Genomic DNA, 20,283 nt, shown 5'->3' with positions numbered 1-20,283 from the left:
TGCCAACTTGAAGGTATTGCCTGTGGGGTAGTTGTTTACTTTTGAGTGTTACTAGCCGCCTTCTGTCTCCTATAAACACACGAGATTAGAGACTATACCTTGAACTACCTCTTTAGGTTCTAGTCACCGACTTCTTCTCAACTTCTGGAATTATATGGGGCACACTGTGGATAATTCGTTTTGTCTCTCAGCACTGGGTTTCTCTCACCCGGACACCTTTTCATATGTTTTTTATGCGATACTAGTTTCGCTATTTGCTAAGCCTAAGCACATATCCTGCTTTTTTAGTGAGCTACTACTCAGCGCTCATTTGGATGTTTTTTCTATATCCTAGGTAGAGACGACCCTCAGTTCTACACCGCCTACTACCTTTCGAGTAGAGAGCACCCACAGGCATCAGTGGAGGTATTTATTTCCCTCTATTTAGATGCCTTGGTTCATGTATTTTGAACATGCAACGATAATGGCTAATTTGAAGCTCATGTTTTGCGCTTTTTTTTTTTTCTTTACTTTGCAGATGCTACGAATACTTCAAATGTCATCATTTCGTTTTTAAATGTTGTCTTGGTTACGTGGTCACCTGTATATCTCCTGATGAATGTTCCATAATAACTGTAGGAACTGAAACATGTCGAGCTAATACTCTGTACTGGCACCAGAGTTATTAAGTTTTTTGACATACTGATTCTAATTACTGTAGAGTACGTTGCACTTTCTGTAAAGCGTACCTCTTGATGTTGAGTGTATCCCTGTTTTTGATACACTGTCAATTAGCTAATTCTAGCTTATCACGTAACGACTGTTTGATATATGTTTAAATGTTTATGAATTGTATGTACTGTGGACCACACTATTTAATCACTTTTTAGGTCATAATTCTATTAAATCTGATGTTTATCATTTTAACCACGACTGGTCCTTTTGTGGCTCTCCCAATGGGAGCTCTTTATATGTGTGGCATCTACACTATAGCTCTGTCTCCTCTTTAAACACGGATCTTTGTCCTCCCGGACTTAGACAGAGTATACGTTGCTAACCTATCTTAGTTAAACGTATACCGGGTTTCCTCCCCATTTAAGTTGTACCAATAAGGAGGATCTCAGTCTTGTTGGCATTTAGACATAGATCATTGGCGGCACACCAATTTTGAATGGCGATTAGACAATTGGAGATGAGGGAAGGAGAGGAGGAGGCTGAAGGAAGCCTGAAAATGAGTTGGGTGTCGTCAGCATAGCACTGGAAAGTTGAGCAGAACATTGAGATGCAGTAAGCGAGAGTTGCCAGGTATTGGTTAAAAAGCCAGGGCGGGAGCATAGACCCCTGGGGAACACCACATGTGGAGAGGGATATAGAAGATAGGAAGGACCCAAGTTGTACCTGGGAGGGTCGATCAGAGAGAAAAGAGGTCAACCAGGCCAGAGCCTGATCAGTGATACCGAGGTTGTCATGAAGACGATTGAGCAGGGTGGTATGGTTGACCTTGTCAAACGCAGAGGAGAGGTCAAGTAGGATGAGGACAGAGGGAATGTTAGAATCGAGGTAAGGTAGGTAAGGCACCTACGAAGGTAAGGCACCTTTCACGCTCTCCTGTCCCGTTGGACCCCTGTTTTCTTCATCGATCAAGCAGTCCTGCCAGGGCGCTTTGCCCCTTTGGAGTAGTGGGAACAACTACTCTTGGCGACCCCTGCTTACCTGCCGAACAAACCCCCTTCGGAGGTTTTCTTGGGCCATCCAGTGTACTGTCCAGCTCTACATCTCGGTATCCTGCAGAATCGCTGCCAACTCTAGTGGAAGCATGAGAAGTGGGACCTCGCTTGCTTGTGGTCCCGTGCCCTCTCCTGACAAATTTTGCAGGCCTACCTCCACTAGGTCCCGAGTGAGGAGAGTGCGTAACGCTGCCCGGATCTGTGATTCCTGCGTCACTACCTGTTGGTGACGGTCGCTGTGTGTGCCTTGCTCTTCTGTTCTCCTGAGCCCTGAAGTCTGCTGCACCAGAATGTTCTTTGTATCTCCTCTGGAAGCTGAGAAAAGGCAACTGTCCCATCATGGTTGATCATTCTATCCCGCAGCCGCTGAGAGTAGGAGCGCAGCGAAACTGCAGGACTCAAACCTACTAGTAACCTCGACTAAACTGGAAAAGTTTGGTCCAGACTGTGCTGAGGGTCAGTGAGTACTTGCATCACTTAGTGGTGGCCCCTGGCACAACCGATATCTTTTACCACGAATATCCCATTAAAAGGTATTCGCTTTTGGCTGGGTTAGCCTGTGCTCCCAAGCTATTCTCACCTTTTGAAAACTGCTCTGCTGCCAAGGGCAGATCCTGCTCGAATAGTGGCAACCAATCCTTCATTGCATCAAGTCCCTTCATGGCTTGCTACAGCTCTCCGAAGAAGACCCGCTTTTTGTTCTGCCTGCGGGATTGTGCATTTTTACGCACAACTGTACTGTTGACCACAAGGCTCCCCACTTCTTAGGGTTGGACTCGAAAGTTAGGCAACGACTAAGGAATAATTGTCTAATGCCCCTAGTATGTTAACTCACCCTTCTCTTTTTAGGTTGTGGCTATGTTTTACTCATTTCTGTCATAGGAAACATATTGTACATATGTTATATAGTAGAGTAATTGATGTGGCAACGGTTTTGACATAACTAAAGTTTACTTGTGTCTATTGGTCCGTCCGACAATAAATGTATAGATATTTTTCATATACACTTGTCTAAGAGTAATGTGTGGTTTGCTACTGTGTGTGCTCATTGTGGGCTTCCGATCACTCTCACCACTACTAAGACTTAGTCTTGACCGCCTGCCAAGCTACCTAGATTGGTCTGGCTTGTCCACACGGTTCCCCTGTTTCACTAAACCGAAGGTGGGCTCCTAAACTTTTGCCCACCAGGTCAGAGTTTAGAAATCCATCTTAACAAATTGGTGTACAGCGGTGGGGTCAGATCGGAGATACCCAGTGTTGCGCCCTGGTAAGGTACCAAGGTTATACTTACACAAAATACAGTGTCCTTAGGTTAAAGTTAACTGTAAGCTGCATGCCTTTACTTATAATATGGAAACAATTACGGCCATTGCTTTGAGTGCCTCAAAATCTGAGACACCAAAAGGGGCCTGCCGGCCACTGGTACCAAATCCAAAATGATCCAGAGGATCATAGATTGGCAGGAAATTGGGATTCAGACCTTGGACTCCCATGATAGCGCAGAAGGTAGTGGGACAATCCCAAATACCAGTAATGTAATTAGTGCTGTTATAGAAAGTGACAATGTAGATGATGGTGATGTGTCCCATACTTCACTGACCGGCTCAGAGGCTGAGGCCATGCTGGAATTCAAGAAGCAAGAGCTGCTGTTTAGGCAGAAGGAACTTGAATTCTGCATGGCTAAGCTAGACCTAAATAGGTCAGAGAAGCAGAAGGACAGGGATCACCAATTGGAGCTTGCTAGAATACAGAGCACCAACGGTTCCTCCAGAGGGTCTGGTAATGGGTCTGGCACCTCCTCTCATCCAAGATTTCTGAAGGATCTGTTTAGTGTATATGATGACAAGAATGACGTTATGGACTGGTTGACTGCATTTGAGTATGCATGTGCGGTACAAGAAGTAGTGGATGCGGATATGATTGCATGGTTGCTCAGTCGACTTTCCCATTCTGACTGCAGTGCTATTAGGGATATGTCAAAGGCTGACAGAAAAGATTTTGCGAAATTGAAGCAAACTCTGGTCTTAAAGTTTAGGAAGACCAATGCCCAATACTTGAAAAGATTCTTAGATTACAAAAAGAGAGAAGGTAATACTTGGGGTTCTTATGTTGCCGATTCCTTTAAAACCTTGACTGGTTGGGTGGAAGGATACAAGGTTACCACCTTTGAGGGTATGATGTATTTAGTCATGCTTGAATATATTTTTGTTTCTTGTTCCCCTGAACTTAAGCAGCACCTGGCTGACTCTAAGGAGATAGATCCTAAGAAGTTAACCATTGCAGCAGATGTATGTGTGTCACATAGAGTCCCCCATAAGGACAAGCCTGCTTCTAGTAAGCAGGAGGGGAAAAAGCAGAAGGATAAGGAGGGTGGGGGATCTGAAAAAAAGGGCAAGTCACCTGAGAACAGACAGAGTAGTGGGAGTAATCCTCCCAGGCATAGCTGGGGTTACAGTAAGCCTCCCTATTTACACAGACCCAGTGGGTCTTGTGTAGCTTGTGGAGCAAGTGACCATGTGAAGGGGACCCCAGATGTAAGGTCAAAACCTTGGGGGTCCACTCTGTTAATCTGGCCTTCCCCTCCTATTAGGAAGAGGAAATTATCACAGGGGCATCCTTCTTTTCAGACTCCTTCCCCAGTGGGATAGAGTCTGAAGTAGTCTTTTTTTCCCTGGGTTCCTGGGAGCCAAGAGTTTTAGAAGATTATGCTAGGATACCTGACCACAGCAAGCACTACTTTAAAGACAGTGTGCTGATCAATGGATTAGACACTCCTGCCCTTAGGGATAGTGGATCCAGCAGAACTATGGTGGATGCCACAATGGTCCACCAGGAGGAGCTTGCAAGAGTTCCCCTGATGCCCAGCACGTTAGCTTATGTCTCCCTTTTCAAGTTCCCAGTAATGCCTGTAAATCTGACTATCAATGGTACAGTAGTGAGGATTCCTGTGAGCATACAGAGGCAAGTCCCTGGAAAGGTCCTGCTGGGAAATGACCTGAGACATGGGGCTTGTGGGGGACACAGCAGAGAATCCCTCACAGACAGAGCTGCCCTAGCCAAGTGCAAGGCTGAGCCAAAACCAAAGGGGAAACCCCAAGGCTAAGGAAGTCAGAAAACCAAAAAGAGAGAAAGAGCACATTCCCCCAAACTCACCTACCACTGAGGTGGAGGTAATTGACCAAGCACCTGAACCTGACGAGGAGGTGGTGCTGCCTGAAATACTCAATCCACATGACCATCCTGAACTCCAAAGTTTATTGGTTGAAGGTGGTCCTGATAGGGAAGAGTTCAGTAAGGGCCAACGTGAGTGCCCATCTTTAGAAGGCCTAAGCAGACAGGCCAACTTCCAGCTTTAGGGTGAACCTTCTGGGAAGCATGGGATTTATTGGGAAGGTGGACTCCTGTACAGTGAGCCCACAGTCTACTGAAAGAGACCATAGGAGATTGGTGGTCCCCCTTCAAGTCAGACCCTTCCTCCTACAATTGCCGCATGAGGTCCCCCTTGCTGGTCACCTTGGGATCAGAGAACCAAGCAAAGGTTATCCATGCATTTCTACTGGCCCAAGATGGGGGTACAAGTAGAGGGTCATTTCAGGAGTTGTGCCACTTGCCAGATCCTGGGAAAAGTGGCTCAACAATCCAGACTCCATTGGTGCCACTCCCTGTTGTGGTAGTGCCCTATGAGAGGATAGGGATAAACATTGTTGGTCCCCTCCACCCTCAGACATCCTCTGGCAATAGGTTTATCTTGGTGCTGGTCGACCATGCCACCAGATATCCTGAAGTCATCCCATTAAAAACAGTGACTGCCAAGTCAGCTGCTAAAGCTTTGCTTGGCATATTTATTAGGGTTGGCTTTCCTAAAGAAGTTTTGCCTGACAGAGGCAGCAAATTTATGTCTAAGTATATGCAAGCCATGTGGAAAGAGTGTGGGGTCACTTATAGGTTTTCATCTGCTTATCATCCACAAACAAATGATAGTTGAGATGTTTAATCGAACTCTCAAGAGCATGATTGGGGCTCTGGAAGAACCCCAAAGGAGAAAATGGGACCTACTGTTTCCATGTTTACTCTTCTTTGCTTACAGAGAGGTACCTCAAGAGGGGTTTGGCTTCAGCCCCTTTGAGCTTCTTTTTGGTCACCCTGTAAGGGGACCACTGGCCATAGTCGAGGAAGGATGGGATCTCCCCACTCCTCCTGTAACTACCAATGTAGTAGACTATGTGCTGGGGTTAAGAAAGAGAATGGTCCTCCAGATGGCTCAGGCCAGTGACAAGTTGAAGGATGGTCCGGCATTGGTCAAACATTGGTATGATCAGAAAGCTTCACTTGTTCACTTTACCCCAGGTCAAGAAGTCCTAATCATGAACCCAATAAGGCCTCGAGCCCTACAGGATAAATGGTCAGGACCTTACACAGTTGTGGAGCAGCTGCGTGAGGTCAACTGTTTGATGGACCTTAGAAGTCCCGGACAGGCCCCTAACGTGTTTGACATAAATAGGCTGAAGGCTTTCATCCCTAGGGTTACAATAGCTACACTGCTTCTGGCATCAGATATGGAAGAGGAGGAATCAGAACCTCTCCCTGACGTATTCCAGAATGGTCCTTCAGATGGCTCCATTGAGGGTGTCCAAGTAGCCCTCACCTGGCTTCTGACCAACAAGGGGAAATAAGAACTTTGCTGAGGCAGTTCTCCTCCTTGTTCTCACTAACTCCAGGTTTGACACCTTGGTGCAAACATGAGATGGACACTGGGGATAGTGTACCTACCAAAAGTAGGGGTTACAGAATGTCGGATAAGGTGAGATTTTACAACAAGGCTGAGGTCAACAAGATGTTGGATCTTGGGGTGATTGAGCCTTCCAGTAGTCCATGGTCCAGTCCTGTGGTTCTAGTGCCTAAAGCTGGTACCTCTGAACTTTGGTTCTGTGTCGATTACAGGGCTCTGAATGCTGTCATCGGGACAGATACCCACCCCTTACCTAGAACTGATGAGCTGGTGGATACCTTGGGTGCCTCCAAGTACCTCAGCACACTTGACCTCACTGCAGGGTATTTTCAAATAGCCCTAGCAGAGCATACCGAGGAGAAGACAACTTTTTCAACTCCAGAAGGCCTTTACCAGTTGAGGGTAATGCCCTTTGGGTTGAAAAATGCACCTGCCACTTTTGAGAGGCTTGTGAACCATGTTCTAAATGAGATGGATGAATTCTGCTTAGCATATCTGGACGATATAAGCAGTCTTCAGAGCCACCTGGGAGAAACATGTGTAATACCTTAGAATTGTGTTACAGGCTCTTCAGAAGGCCCACTTAACCACAAAGGCCAGCAAGTGCCAGATTGGTCAAGGATCTGTGGTCTACCTTGGGCATGAAGTAAGTGGAGGGAGGATTCAGCCTATACCCAATAAAATACAAGCAGTACAGGACTGGCCTACCCCAACTACACAAACCCATGTGAGGGTCTTCTTAGGACTCACTGGGTACTATCGAAATTTCATGCAAGACTATGGCACCATAGCTGCCCCTCCGATTGCTCCCACAACTCCAAAGAAGCCTAAGAAGGTCTCTTGATTTGAGGAGTGTGAGAAGGCCTTCAATGGCTTAAAAGACTTCCTGTGTCAAGCGCCTGACCACAAATGTGCTTTTATTGTGCAGACAGATTACCCAGATACTAGAATAGGTGATGTAAGCTCGTAGATAGATGAGAAAGGCAAGGAATACCTGATAGGATTCATTAGTCGTCAACTTAAGGACAGAGAGCTGTAATGTGGGCCCTAAGAAAGCTCAGGTCCTACCTCTATGAGACGCACTTCACTGTGCAATCTGACCATTAGCCCTTAAAATGGCTGATGAACATGAAGGGAGAGAATCCAAAGTTGCTCAGGTGGTCCATAAGCCTGCAAGGGTTTGACTTCACCATTGAGCACAGGCCAGGTGTCCAACATAGCAACGCTGATGGGTTTTCCAGAATGTTTAACTGACCTGAACATGAGGCCCATCCAGGGGTGGATTACCCTGCCGAACCTCCTCCTCACCTTGTTCTTCCAAAGAACTGTCTCTGGTCTCCGTCTCTTTCTTCTTTCGGATTTGTCTGGATTCCGGGGTTTTCTTCTCTTTGGGCCTTTTCTCCTTCTTATCGTGTAAGTAGGGTCAAGCTCCCTCGGAGGCCACCTTCACTGGTATAAGCTCCAGGTCACAGGGAACCCTGAGGAGCCAGCCCCAAATTCCAGCAAAAAAGCCAGTGGGCACCAAAAAACCCTGGGAGGTGTTGCAGAACTTGTTCCAAGTGATGGCAAGAGATGAAACAGTCTTGTCTGGTAAGTTCATAGGAACCTTCTGGAGCCGCTCCAGCAGTTCGAGTGAGGAATAGACCCCTTGGGAAGTGGATTTCTCCTTGAAGCTTACTTGCCAGATGGCGTGAGTACCATTGTAGAACACAAGGAGAATCAGGAGGCTTCTGCACAAGGCATTGGCTACCAGGTTTTCCGAGCCTGGTATGTAAGTAATTTGAAAATCAAATTGGGAAAAGAAATACGCCCATTGGGCATGGCGAGAATTAGAACATTTCATCTGCTGGAGCACTGGCAGGTTCCGATGATCTGTTCGAACCAGAAAACTATGGGTGGCTCCTTGGAGCAGGTATCTCCACTCCTCGCAGGCCTGCTTTATGGCCAGGAGCTCCTTCTCGAGGACAGAGTAATTACGCTCACTAGAGATAAGGGTCCTTGAATAATATGCAACTGGTGGTTCCAGTATGTCTGCCGCCTTCTGGCGGAGTACTGCTCCCAAAGCCCCACCTGAAGCATCCGTCTCCACAATGAACTGCCGACTTTGGTCGGGTTGGACTAGTCCTGGTGCCGTGGTGAACAATGTCTTGAGTTGTTGGAAAGCATCTCGGGCTGCTTGATCAAACTTGTACTTCACCCCCTTCTTTAGCAGGGCTGTGATAGGAAGCACAAATTTGGAAAACCTAGTAATAAAGCATCTATAAAAATGTGCTAATCCCAGGAAGCTCTGTACCTCCTTGATGTTGTGGGGTTCTCGCCACGGCAGAATGGCTTTCACCTTTCCTGGATCCATGCGGATTCCTTCCCTGGATAATATGTAACCCAAGTAGGAGACGGAATTGGCCTCGAACTGACATGTCTCTGGCTTCACGAATAACTGGTTTGTCATGATGCCTACCCCCGGGGAACCAGACCAGGTCCAGCAACCCCAGAAGCAGGCATCAAGCATCAAGTTATTTTGAGCAAGCCCAAAAGCCCCTACTAGGGGCTGTTTGGGTGCGGTCCTGGCGCCTATGGCGCCAGGCTCACATGGAGAGTCAGTCCTGGCGCCACAGGCGCCAGGCTCATAGAGTAGAACCTGATGCAGACCATGCTGAAAGTTTACCTGGTGCAGACCATGCTGTAGAGCTCCAAGCCAAATGTCATGATCTCTGCTTCCAAAAGGTCAGGGTTTTCCCAACTCCCTTGGAAGCAGATCCATAACCCAGGTTCCGAGTGCCAACCAGTCCCAATTGGAACCTTTTGGACCCAGTCCTGGCGCCAGTGGCACCAGGCTCATAAATATGCCCAGTCCCAGCGCTGGAAGCGCCGGGCTCATAATGCTTGGGTGGACTTACCTGCAGCAGACCATGCTGCTTACTTGCCTGCCAGTTGAGCCTCTGATCCTCTTCTGTTTGGAACTACTTTTCCTGTTGGGTGGGGCAGGAGCCACTCCCTAGGTTCAGAACACTGGAACTCTTCTGGAAAGCAGGAACTCTTTTCTTACCTAGGCGTGGCTGTGGAAGGAGACACCTAAGCACTAAAGGAGGCTATTTAAACCACACCCGATGGATGAATCTTGCTTTGCGTTATTCTGCATCCTCTGCAGCAGAACGCTCATCGTGTCTTCTGCATCGGATCCTGGGCCTAAGGAAAAAGGCTTACCATCCTGAATCCAGTCTTCAGCAACACCTATAAAGACAAGAAAGAACAGGTTAGCATTACGGTCTTCAGTGACAGCGCTTCACTTACCTGGTCCATCGGCTGTCACCAACGCCTCGCGCTGCATTCCGGCATCTGAAAGACAAAGGCTTACCTACTCTTCGTGCGCTCCGGAGGTCTTCGCACTGCATTCCGGCATCTGAAAGACAAAAGCTTACCAGCTCTTCGCATGCTCCGGAGGCCTTCGGCGCTGCATCCCGCATCTGAAAGACAAAACAAGGTGCATTTAAAAGACATTGGAGAACTTTAATACTCACGTGCCATTACTCCTTTCCACATCTAACCCAGTGGGTATTCCGGCACCCTGCAGCCGCTCCGAACTTGTACCTGCAAAATAAAAAGACAGTTAGAGCGCATCGTGAAGCAGGCAACAAGCGCTTACTTACGTGCTTCCAGACGCTTCCATTCATCACACGGGCTCCATCTTCAACTCACTTCGGCCCGTCATCCGCCATCGCCGGAACCCTGCAAAAACAAGAGACATCATTACTAAAGACTTTTAAAGACATTAGAATTACTCGAAACTTACCGTTCGTGCAGTAAACGACGGACAGCAGTCCTCTGAAGTCAAGAGGCCGGCTCCCCTTATCCAGTGAAGAAACTGGTTACAGCACCCTGCCCCGAGGCAGATGGAGAGCACGGCGTTCACTTACCTAAGGTGAGAGCGTTAACCTTTGGGGTTCTACAGGAGAAGAGAAAGGGAAGAAGAGAGAGACATTCAATAACCCAGTTCATTAATCCCATATTTTCTATCTGCAGACATCTTACCCTTCGAGTCAGACATACAGTGCACAGAGGTCCAGCCCAAAGAGCCAGCCGTGTGTTACACATCACCTTTGAAGATACGGTATACGCCCAGTCAAGACCGGCGCCTCTACGGGAATCAGGTGAGCGTTACAGAACGCAAAGCCTACCGCAAAACTCCCGTCCAGGCGCTATGGAAACCTTGGATACTGACCAGCTAGCCCAGTTACTTGGGGAACTAAGGGCAGAAGTGCATGCAGCCCGTCAGGAAACGAACGCTCTAAGAAGGGAACTGATTATTTCCAAGGAGCGAACAGATGATCTCGCTAGACAATTGCTACAGTCACAAGCCGGACAGACCCCGTTACCCGCATCTGGGGGAAATCTTCCTTCTACATCCTCTATGAATCCAGTGCAGATCAACCTACCTGGGAATGTACCTCTGGCTCCGCCCGAACGATTTTCTGGTGACCCAAAGAGGTTTGCAGTATTTATCAATCAGTGCCGGTTGCATTTCTTATGCCGGCCAGCAGCCTTTCCAACTGATCAAGCTAAAGTAGCTTTCGTGCTTTCGTACCTTAGTGGCAATGCGGCAGACTGGTCGATCCCTCTAGTAAATCAAGATGATCCGGTCCTCCATGATTTTCAAGCTTTTCAGCTCAGTATGGAAAAACTGTTCGCAAGCCATTCACAGGGGCAGGCCTTGGACAATGAGCTTCTTTCGTTGCGACAAGGTAATCAAGACCTTTTGGCTTATATTGCGTCTTTCAACAGACTGATAGTGGAAACTCAATGGCCTGAGGACAAAAGGATTACGCTGTTTTATAGAGGTCTACGTGGAGAGCTCAAAGATGTGTTAGCCCAAGTAGTGAATCCCCCATAAGATTGTTTGGACTATATAGACTTAGTCGTTCAAATAGATCACAGACTGCAGAACAGGAAGGCCGATCGTTCCAAGTTTGATGCTCGAGTATTTTCCAAACCGCCAACTCCTTCCAAAGGAGTAGACTCCGGGGAACCCATGCAAATAGGGGGCCTGAAAGGTCCTCTAACACAAAAGGCGCGGGAAAGGAGAAAACAGTTGCAATTATGCCTCTATTGCGGAAACTCAGGGCACTTTCTTCGAGACTGTCCGGTGAAACCTGCCAAGAAGGCAGTAGGAGCTGCAGTTACCAAAGTTACAAACTCTGAGCAGGGAAACGACCTCGCCCGACAAGAATAGAGGTCCTCTTGCCGAGCGTGAAAACCAGTTCCGTGACCTCGCATTTCGTGATACCTATGGTCCTCATTAGCCCTGATAATCCGGATCGATTACATGCAATTGAAGCTTACGTCGACAGCGGTGCCATCGGCAATTATGTGGATCATGAAATGGTTTTGAGGATGAATCTAACTCTTTATCCCAAGGCTGTAAAGGACGTCATTACTACGGTGGATGGAACGGAGGTAGCCTCCGGACCAGTAACGCATACCACTCAAGAAGTGACGCTAGTAAGTCAAGATGGACACCATGAGAAGATCGTGTTCGATGTGATCAAGGCTCCTCAGTTTCAGATTATTCTAGGAATACCTTGGTTAGAGAAACACAATCCTCTGATCGATTGGCGAGCAAGAACGGTCCAGTTTCCAGAATGTGTCTCTACTTGTCACCCTCCACCTGGTGTTGCACTGGCAGCAATTTCTTCAGAGACTCCCCAGTTACCTCCCGAATACCTAGAATACCAAGATGTTTTCCGGAAGGACCAGGCTAACTCTTTACCTCCTCATAGGTCTTATGACTGCCAGATAGACCTGATACCTGGATCTACTCCTCCTTGTAGTAGAATTTATGCCCTCACCGAGCCTGAGAACCTTCACCTTCGACAATACCTGGATCAATACCTGGCAAATGGGTGTATTCGTCCTTCCAAGTCCCCTGCTTCTTCAGCTTTGTTCTTCGTTCCAAAAAAGGAAGGAGACCTTAGAACTTGTATAGATTATCGCTCCCTGAACCAGATCACCGTCAAGAATAGATATCCGTTACCTTTGATCCCTGAACTCCTGGACCAAGTCAGAAAAGCATGCATATATACAAAGCTGGATCTTAGAGGAGCCTACCACTTGGTACGAGTAAAAGAGGGCGATGAATGGAAGACGGCCTTCCGCACCAAATATGGGCTATTTGAATATCAGGTCATGCCCTTCGGACTTTGCAATGCCCCGGCCGCCTTTCAATATTTTATGAACGATGTCCTCAGAGAGCTCATAGATGTGTGTGTTGTGGTTTACATTGACGACATCTTCGTTTATTCTTCATCGGAATCTGGACATCGGAAACACGTGAAAATGGTCCTCGAAAGATTGCGTCAACACAAACTTTTCGCTAAGTTGGAAAAATGTGTTTTCAACGTGACTGAAGTTGAATTCTTGGGATTCATATTATCACCTGGCGGAGTGCGTATGGATTCAAAGAAGGTCGATGCAGTTCTCAAATGGCCATCACCATCCTCCGTAAAAGGTGTGCAAAGCATGTTAGGCTTCGCTAACTTTTACCGCAGGTTTATCCCCGAGTTTTCTCGAATAGTCCAGCCCATCACTGCCTTGTTAAAGAAAAACAAACGTTTTGAATGGTCTACCGAGGCAGAACAAGCTTTCCAGGATTTGAAGACTAAATTTATCTCTGCACCAATCTTAAAACACCCTCGCCCCGAACTCCCCTACATCGTGGAAACTGATGCTTCAAGCCTTGCCATGGGGGCAGTTCTATCACAAAAGAACCCGGTAACCAATCAGTTGCATCCCGTGGCATTTTGGTCCCGCAAATTCTCGCCTCCTGAAATCAATTACACGATTACTGACAAGGAACTTCTGGCTATCAAGTCTGCCTTTAAGGCTTGGCGGCATTATCTGCTGGGGGCCCACCACACCGTTACTGTGATTACGGATCACCGAAACCTGCAATATTTGAAAACCGCAAAAGCCCAATCCTCTAGACAACTCCGTTGGGCATTATTCTTTGCCGAGTTTGACTTCATAATTACCTATCGACCTGGTACAAAAAACGGTAAAGCTGATGCCCTTTCTCGGATGGGAGTGGAAGAACACTTGATCAACCCCAAACCTGTACCAATCATTCCCGAACAAAGAATTCTGGGTGTAATCACCACACAATCCATAGAGGAAGTTAAGGATAAAGCCAGGCAACTTGTAACTCCAGCAGACATACAGAATTGGCATCTGCAGGGAAAGGACTTTGCAGTAAAGCACAACTTATTGTATTTCCAAGAACGATTATACCTGCCCAGCACAGATTTACAGAAAAAGGTAATCTCTTGTTATCACGATTCTTTAATGGAAGGACATCCCGGTATGGCCAAGACCTCAGAAAAGATCAAGCGCTACTTCTGGTGGCCGTCTTGGAAAAAAGATATCAGAGACTTTATAATGTCCTGTGGAGTATGCGCCCAAAACAAGAGTCAAAAGGAAAGACCAGCAGGCATCTTGCGCCCTATTGACATCCCACCTCGCCCTTGGCATACGCTTTCTATGGACTTCATCACCGATCTACCTCCATGCTCCGGATATAATACGATTCTAGTAATCGTGGACTTATTCTCCAAGATGGCGAATTTTATTCTGCTCAAAGGCTTGCCAACAGCAGCAACTCTGCCCGAGAATTTCTCGAAAACATCGTCCGACTGCACGGTTTTCCTTCGGTTCTAATTTCGGATCGAGGTAGTCAATTTATTTCTCATTTTTGGCGAAGTTGCTGTCGGTCGGCTCAAATTGATGTGAGACTATCGACCAGTCACCACCCTCAGACCGACGGACAAACCGAGAGGACCAATCAAACTCTGGAACAGTATTTACGCTGCATGCTGCAACAAACTGAAAAAACTTGGAAAGACATCCTTTGGATAGCCGAATATGCCTACAATAACTCTGTCCATTCGGGAACTGGGAAAACCCCGTTTTTTCTTTTATACGGCAGTCACCCTCGAACCTCGGAGTTGGATCTCCTCCAAGATCTTGAAACACCAGCAGTAGACTACCTGCATTCCACAATCACCCAAGCCTTTAAGGAAGCTGTTTCTCACCTTCAAAGGGCTAAAGAACAATACAAGAAAGGAGCAGATCAACATCGGAAGGAAGCCCCTCAATATCAAGTAGGGGATCAAGTCTGGTTATCCACCAAATATCTACCTCTAAAAGGGCCACGCACATTCAACCCAAGATACCTTGGTCCCTATTCCATCACTACCATAGTAAACCCAGTAGCGGTCAAGTTGGACTTGCCCCCGCACATGAAGATACATCCGGTCTTCCACATCTCTCTATTAAAACCCGTGCAACCTCAAACCCGACTAACTAAATCTCCAAAACCCATCCTAGTTGATGGAGAACTCGAGTTTGAAGTCAAAAGCATTCTGGACTCCAAGATCTCCAAATCTAAACTATTTTACCTAATTGACTGGAAAGGCTACGGCCCCCAAGAGAGATCCTGGGAACCTGCTGAATATGTCCACGCTCCTCGCCTAATCAAAGGATTTCACCGAACATTTCCTGACAAGCCAAAACCCCCGGAGAAGCCCGGTTTGGGAGGGGCCTTGAGGGGGGGTACTGTCATGATCTCTGCTTCCAAAAGGTCAGGGTTTTCCCAACTCCCTTGGAAGCAGATCCATAACCCAGGTTCCGAGTGCCAACCAGTCCCAATTGGGACCTTTTGGACCCAGTCCTGGCGCCAGTGGCACCAGGCTCATAAATATGCCCAGTCCCAGCGCTGGAAGCGCCGGGCTCATAATGCTTGGGTGGACTTACCTGCAGCAGACCATGCTGCTTACTTGCCTGCCAGTTGAGCCTCTGATCCTCTTCTGTTTGGTACTACTTTTCCTGTTGGGTGGGGCAGGAGCCACTGCCTAGGTTCAGAACACTGGAACTCTTCTGGAAAGCAGGAACTCTTTTCTTACCTAGGCGTGGCTGTGGAAGGAGACACCTAAGCACTACAGGAGGCTATTTAAACCACACCCGATGGATGAATCTTGCTTTGCGTTATTCTGCATCCTCTGCAGCAGAACACTCATCGTGTCTTCTGCATCTGATCCTGGGCCTAAGGAAAAAGGCTTACCATCCTGAATCCAGTCTTCAGCAACACCTATAAAGACAAGAAAGAACAGGTTAGCATTACGGTCTTCAGTGACAGCGCTTCACTTACCTGGTCCATCGGCTGTCACCAACGCCTCGCGCTGCATTCCGGCATCTGAAAGACAAAGGCTTACCTACTCTTCGTGCGCTCCGGAGGTCTTCGCACTGCATTCCGGCATCTGAAAGACAAAAGCTTACCAGCTCTTCGCACGCTCCGGAGGCCTTCGGCGCTGCATCCCGCATCTGAAAGACAAAACAAGGTGCGTTTAAAGACATTGGAGAACTTTAATACTCACGTGCCATTACTCATTTCCACATCTAACCCAGTGGGTATTCCGGCACCCTGCAGCCGCTCCGAACTTGCAAAATAAAAAGACAGTTAGAGCGCTTCGTGAAGCAGGCAACAAGCGCTTACTTACGTGCTTCCAGGCGCTTCCATTCATCACACGGGCTCCATCTTCAACTCACTTCGGCCCGTCATCCGCCATCGCCGGAACCCTGCAAAAACAAGAGACATCATTACTAAAGACTTTTAAAGACATTAGAATTACTCGAAACTTACCGTTCGTGCAGTAAACGACGGACAGCAGTCCTCTGAAGTCAAGAGGCCTGCTCCCCTTATCCAGTGAAGAAACTGGTTACAGCACCCTGCCCCGAGGCAGATGGAGAGCACGGCGTTCACTTACCTAAGGTGAGAGCGTTAACCTTTGGGGTTCTACAGGAGAAGAGAAAGGGAAGAAGAGAGAGACATTCAATAACCCAGTTCATTAATCCCATATTTTCTATCTGCAGACATCTTACCCTTCGAGTCAGACATACAGTGCACAGAGGTCCAGCCCAAAGAGCCAGCCGTGTGTTACACATCACCTTTGAAGATACGGTATACGCCCAGTCAAGACCGGCACCTCTACGGGAATCAGGTGAGCGTTACACCAAATGAGGCTTGGAAGGGACTATTTTATCTAGGGACTATTTTTTACTCGGGTGGGGCTGGGGAAGAATACTTACCTGGGAATACTTTGGGGGCTATTTAAACCACGCCCGAAGAGCAGCAGACGCTTTGCGTTATTCTGCATCCAGCAGCGTAACGCTCACCGTGTCTGCAAGCCTGCATCCAGTCTTCTGCCACGCCCGCCTCGAGTCTGCAGCTCCTAGAAAAAGAGAGGGGCAGAAGGAGAAAGGTTAGAATAAGAGCAAACCTTCGATCCTTACCTGAATTCCGGATCCACCGCACCTTCGAGCTGGAAGAAAGAAGCATTTATGCACGCCGCCTCGCCTGCTGCAGCGCCGCGCTGAACTCACAACCTTCGCAATCCACTGCATACTTCTGCACGTTCCCGCCGCATTCTGGCACCTAAGGGGAACACAAGAACTGCAAAAGTGAGCCAAGGACATAAACAGAGGCAATAGTAACTACCCCATAGACTTACCTGATTATCGCCGGGGGTACTATTCCTCTTCACGGGTCGGCGCAGTCCCCATTGCATCCTCGCCGCACCCCTGCCCCTAAAGGGGTGCAAAAGGACAAGGTGAGACAACGGGACAAATAAGGGGAACTCTTCTCACCGCAATAGATTTACCTAGTTTTACGGCCGGAGGCATAATTCCCCGAACTTCCTATTTTCTCGCCACACCTGAATAAGGGAACAAGCAGCTTACATTCTGGCCTTACTTTATTGAACTGTGTAGGATAAACCAAATCCTTACCTGAACTTCGTCAGCTACCACGAGGAACTCTTCGCTGGGGTCAAGCTGCAAACTGCAAGGAATCGGACAAGAGTGAAAGTCAGACATGTGAACTCTTACGAACTACATATTTTTTGGAGTCAATATTGTTCTGGAAATCACCAATTCCTTCGAGCTAGTGAAGCAACTGGTTATCAACGCGTCCCTGCGCTCCATGCAGGATTGAGAGCTCAGCTTTTCAAACCATCAGGTGAGACTATAAGAGGGGACATCAAAGGTGATCTGTGGGGAGAACAGCAGGGGTGGGGGTGAATTTACGCTCAACTCCATGGGTGGTTAATTCCCTTTCTCCATTTGCAGAAGAATATTCCTACGGGCCAAGCAAACGAAGCTAGGTGGGCCAGTCCAGTCCGTTATCTCGGCCCTACGCGTCACATTGGTGGAGACCGCAGCTGTCCAGTTCAGATCGACGCCTCTGTGGGAGCCAGGTGAGTGTAACATGGTTGTCTTGTAGGCAGCCAAGGACTTCCCGGACCTGCCGTCGGTGTTCCGATAAGGATGGATAAAACACTAAGATGTCATCTAAATAAACAACTACCGAGAGGTATAGGAGGTCTTTGAAGTTCTTGTCCACAATTCGCTGGAATACGGCGGGTGCGTTTACTAAATCAAATGGCATTACTCGGTATTCGTACAATCCCAGTGGAGTTCTGAAAGCCATTTTCCACTCGTCGCCCTTATCCTCAGGAGGTGGTAAGCCCCTCTGAAGTCCAGCTTTGTGAAGATATTGGAACCTTGCACTGCTTCCAAAATGTCCCTAATAAGGGGCTAAGGATACCGATCTCGGATCGTCACACTGTTCAAGCCACGGTGGTCTATACACGGTCGGAGTTCGGCCCCGTCTTTCTTTGGTATGAAGAAGAGAGACGCGCCTCCTGACGATCTGGATTCCTGGATGAGTCCATTCTTCATGTTGATCTCCAGGTAATCTTTCAGTGCCTTGCATTCCGGTAGAGAAAGGGGATACATACGGCCAAAAGGTACTGCAGCATCTGGGATCAGGTTGATTGCGCAGTCCTCTGGTCGGTGCAGCGGCAGGAGTCTGGGTATCTTGTCCTCGAACACTTCTGCAAAATCATTATAGTGAATGAGTACAGAAGAGACAGTCTTCTTGGGAAGAGATGAGGTGTCCCCGATCTGTACCTCTGGGTCTGCAAGACCCAAACAATGCTGTTGGCAATAGTTGGAATCAAAGCTCAACTTGTTAGATGCCCAGTTGATGTTGGGATTATGTCTGCAAAACCACGGTATTCCGAGAATAACCAGGAAATGGGCTGCTCTTATAATGTCAAACACCATGGTTTCCTGGTGGTCTCGCAACAGTACCTGCATCGGAAGGGTTTCCATGACAACAGGCCCAGACGAGAGGGCCTGTCCAATCCACACCTTCCACAGGAACAGACTTTTGTTTAGCCTGTAGGGGTAGTCTGTGTTCTTTGGCCCATGCGACGTCAACATAATTGCCGGCAGCACTGCAGTCTAGCATGGCTAGGACTTCAACGGGTTCTGAAGTGGAATGTCGTAAGAGGGCGCTCAACACCATCAGCCTGGTATCTTCGGTGTCTTCTACTGGTCTGGTGTGGTTGCAAGGGCTGCTGCTGTTTCCCCCAAGATCTCCCTTGCATAAGATCGGGGGCTGGTGTTTCCCTTGCGCCTGGGAGTCACCTCCGGGGAGTTCCTGAGGAGATGTTTTGAAGAACCACAGTGCATACACAATCCTAAATCCTTGCGCCTCTTGCATTCTTCCGGCGTCAAGGGTCCACGTGTGGTTCTGATCTGCATCGGCTCTTCAGGAGATTGGATTTCCTTAGTGGAAGGCGGGGCAGTGCTCAAAGGAGGGTACGTTCGATACCGTCTTCTTTCCTGACGTCACTCGCCCAAACAGTACTCAATCTGCAATGCTAAGGTCACAAGTTCTTAAAAGGAAGCGGATCTGGCAATTCTGGCCAACTCATCTTTAATATCTTCATGTAAGCCACGTCTGAACAAGGTTTGTTGTGCTGAATCCAGCCATTCAGCATTAACTGCCAGCTTCTGGAAGTGGGACACGTATGACTGTACATCAGTAGGGCCTTGACGAACATCGAGTATAGCCTTGTAAAATGAGTAGATGACCTCGGGTCTATAAAACCTGTCTTTGAAGAGGCTGACAAATTGATCAAAGTCATTGAGAGCAGGATCATTCCTTGTTACCAGAGGCGTAGCCTAGGCCAAGGCGTTGCACACTTGGTTGGATCACAAAAATCCCACTTGTGATCGGGCAGTGTCATAGGTTCGAGGTCTGAAGGTGAAGTTAACTTGACAGGTGTCGAGGAATTCCTTTAGCACCCGGGGTCTTCCGTCCTACGTCCCGAAGGGTAGACCCATTGGGGGAAGATTGCTTCGACTCTCATCCCGAGCAGCCACTTGTTGGCGGAGTGCAACATTTTCAGATCGAAGGGACTGGACCTCTGCCATGTAACTCAACCAGCAGCTCCTGATATTGTTCCAGAGAGGTCATGGTAGTAACTGGGCGTTGTATACTGTCATGCAGCGGTGTACCCTCCCAAACCACCTCCTCACCTTGTTCTCCCGAAGAACTGTCTCTGGTCTCCGTCTGTTTCTTCTTTCAGATTTGTCGGGATTCTGAGGTTTTCTTCTCTTCGGGCTTTTTCTCCTTCTTATCGTTTAAGTAGGGTCGAGCTCCCTCATAGGCCACCTTGACTGGTATAAGCTCAAGTCACGGAGAACCCAGATGATCCAGCCCCAAATTCCAGGGTAAAAGCCAGTGGGCACCAAAAAATCCTGGGAGGTGTTGCAGAACTTGTTCCGAAGTGATGGAAAGAGAAGAGAGTCCTGTCTGGTAAGTTCGTAGGAACCTTCTGGAGCCGCTCCTGCAGTTCGAGTGAGGAATAGACCACTTGGGAAGTGGATTGCTCCTTGAAGCTTCCTTGCTGAATGGCATGAGTACCAGTGTAGAACAGAAGGAGAATGAGG

General features: G+C 48.0%; 1 protein-coding gene and 1 long non-coding RNA gene across 3 annotated transcripts in view; both read left to right on the top strand.

Annotated features, from left to right (window-relative positions):
* Nucleotides 1-20,283, top strand: part of SLC6A19 (solute carrier family 6 member 19) — a 791,726-nt gene that overhangs the window by 754,536 nt on the left and 16,907 nt on the right. The window lies entirely within an intron of this gene.
* LOC138481792 (uncharacterized) lies at nucleotides 32-906 on the top strand. The gene is made up of 2 exons (XR_011274406.1): nucleotides 32-405; nucleotides 518-906. It is a non-coding gene; the product is annotated as an uncharacterized lncRNA (long non-coding RNA).

Source organism: Ambystoma mexicanum, chromosome 5p, assembly GCF_040938575.1.
Source record: "Ambystoma mexicanum isolate Mex_15411 chromosome 5p, UKY_AmexF1_1, whole genome shotgun sequence".
Lineage (NCBI taxonomy): Eukaryota > Metazoa > Chordata > Amphibia > Caudata > Ambystomatidae > Ambystoma > Ambystoma mexicanum.
This window is presented reverse-complemented; position numbering and strand designations above follow the sequence as displayed.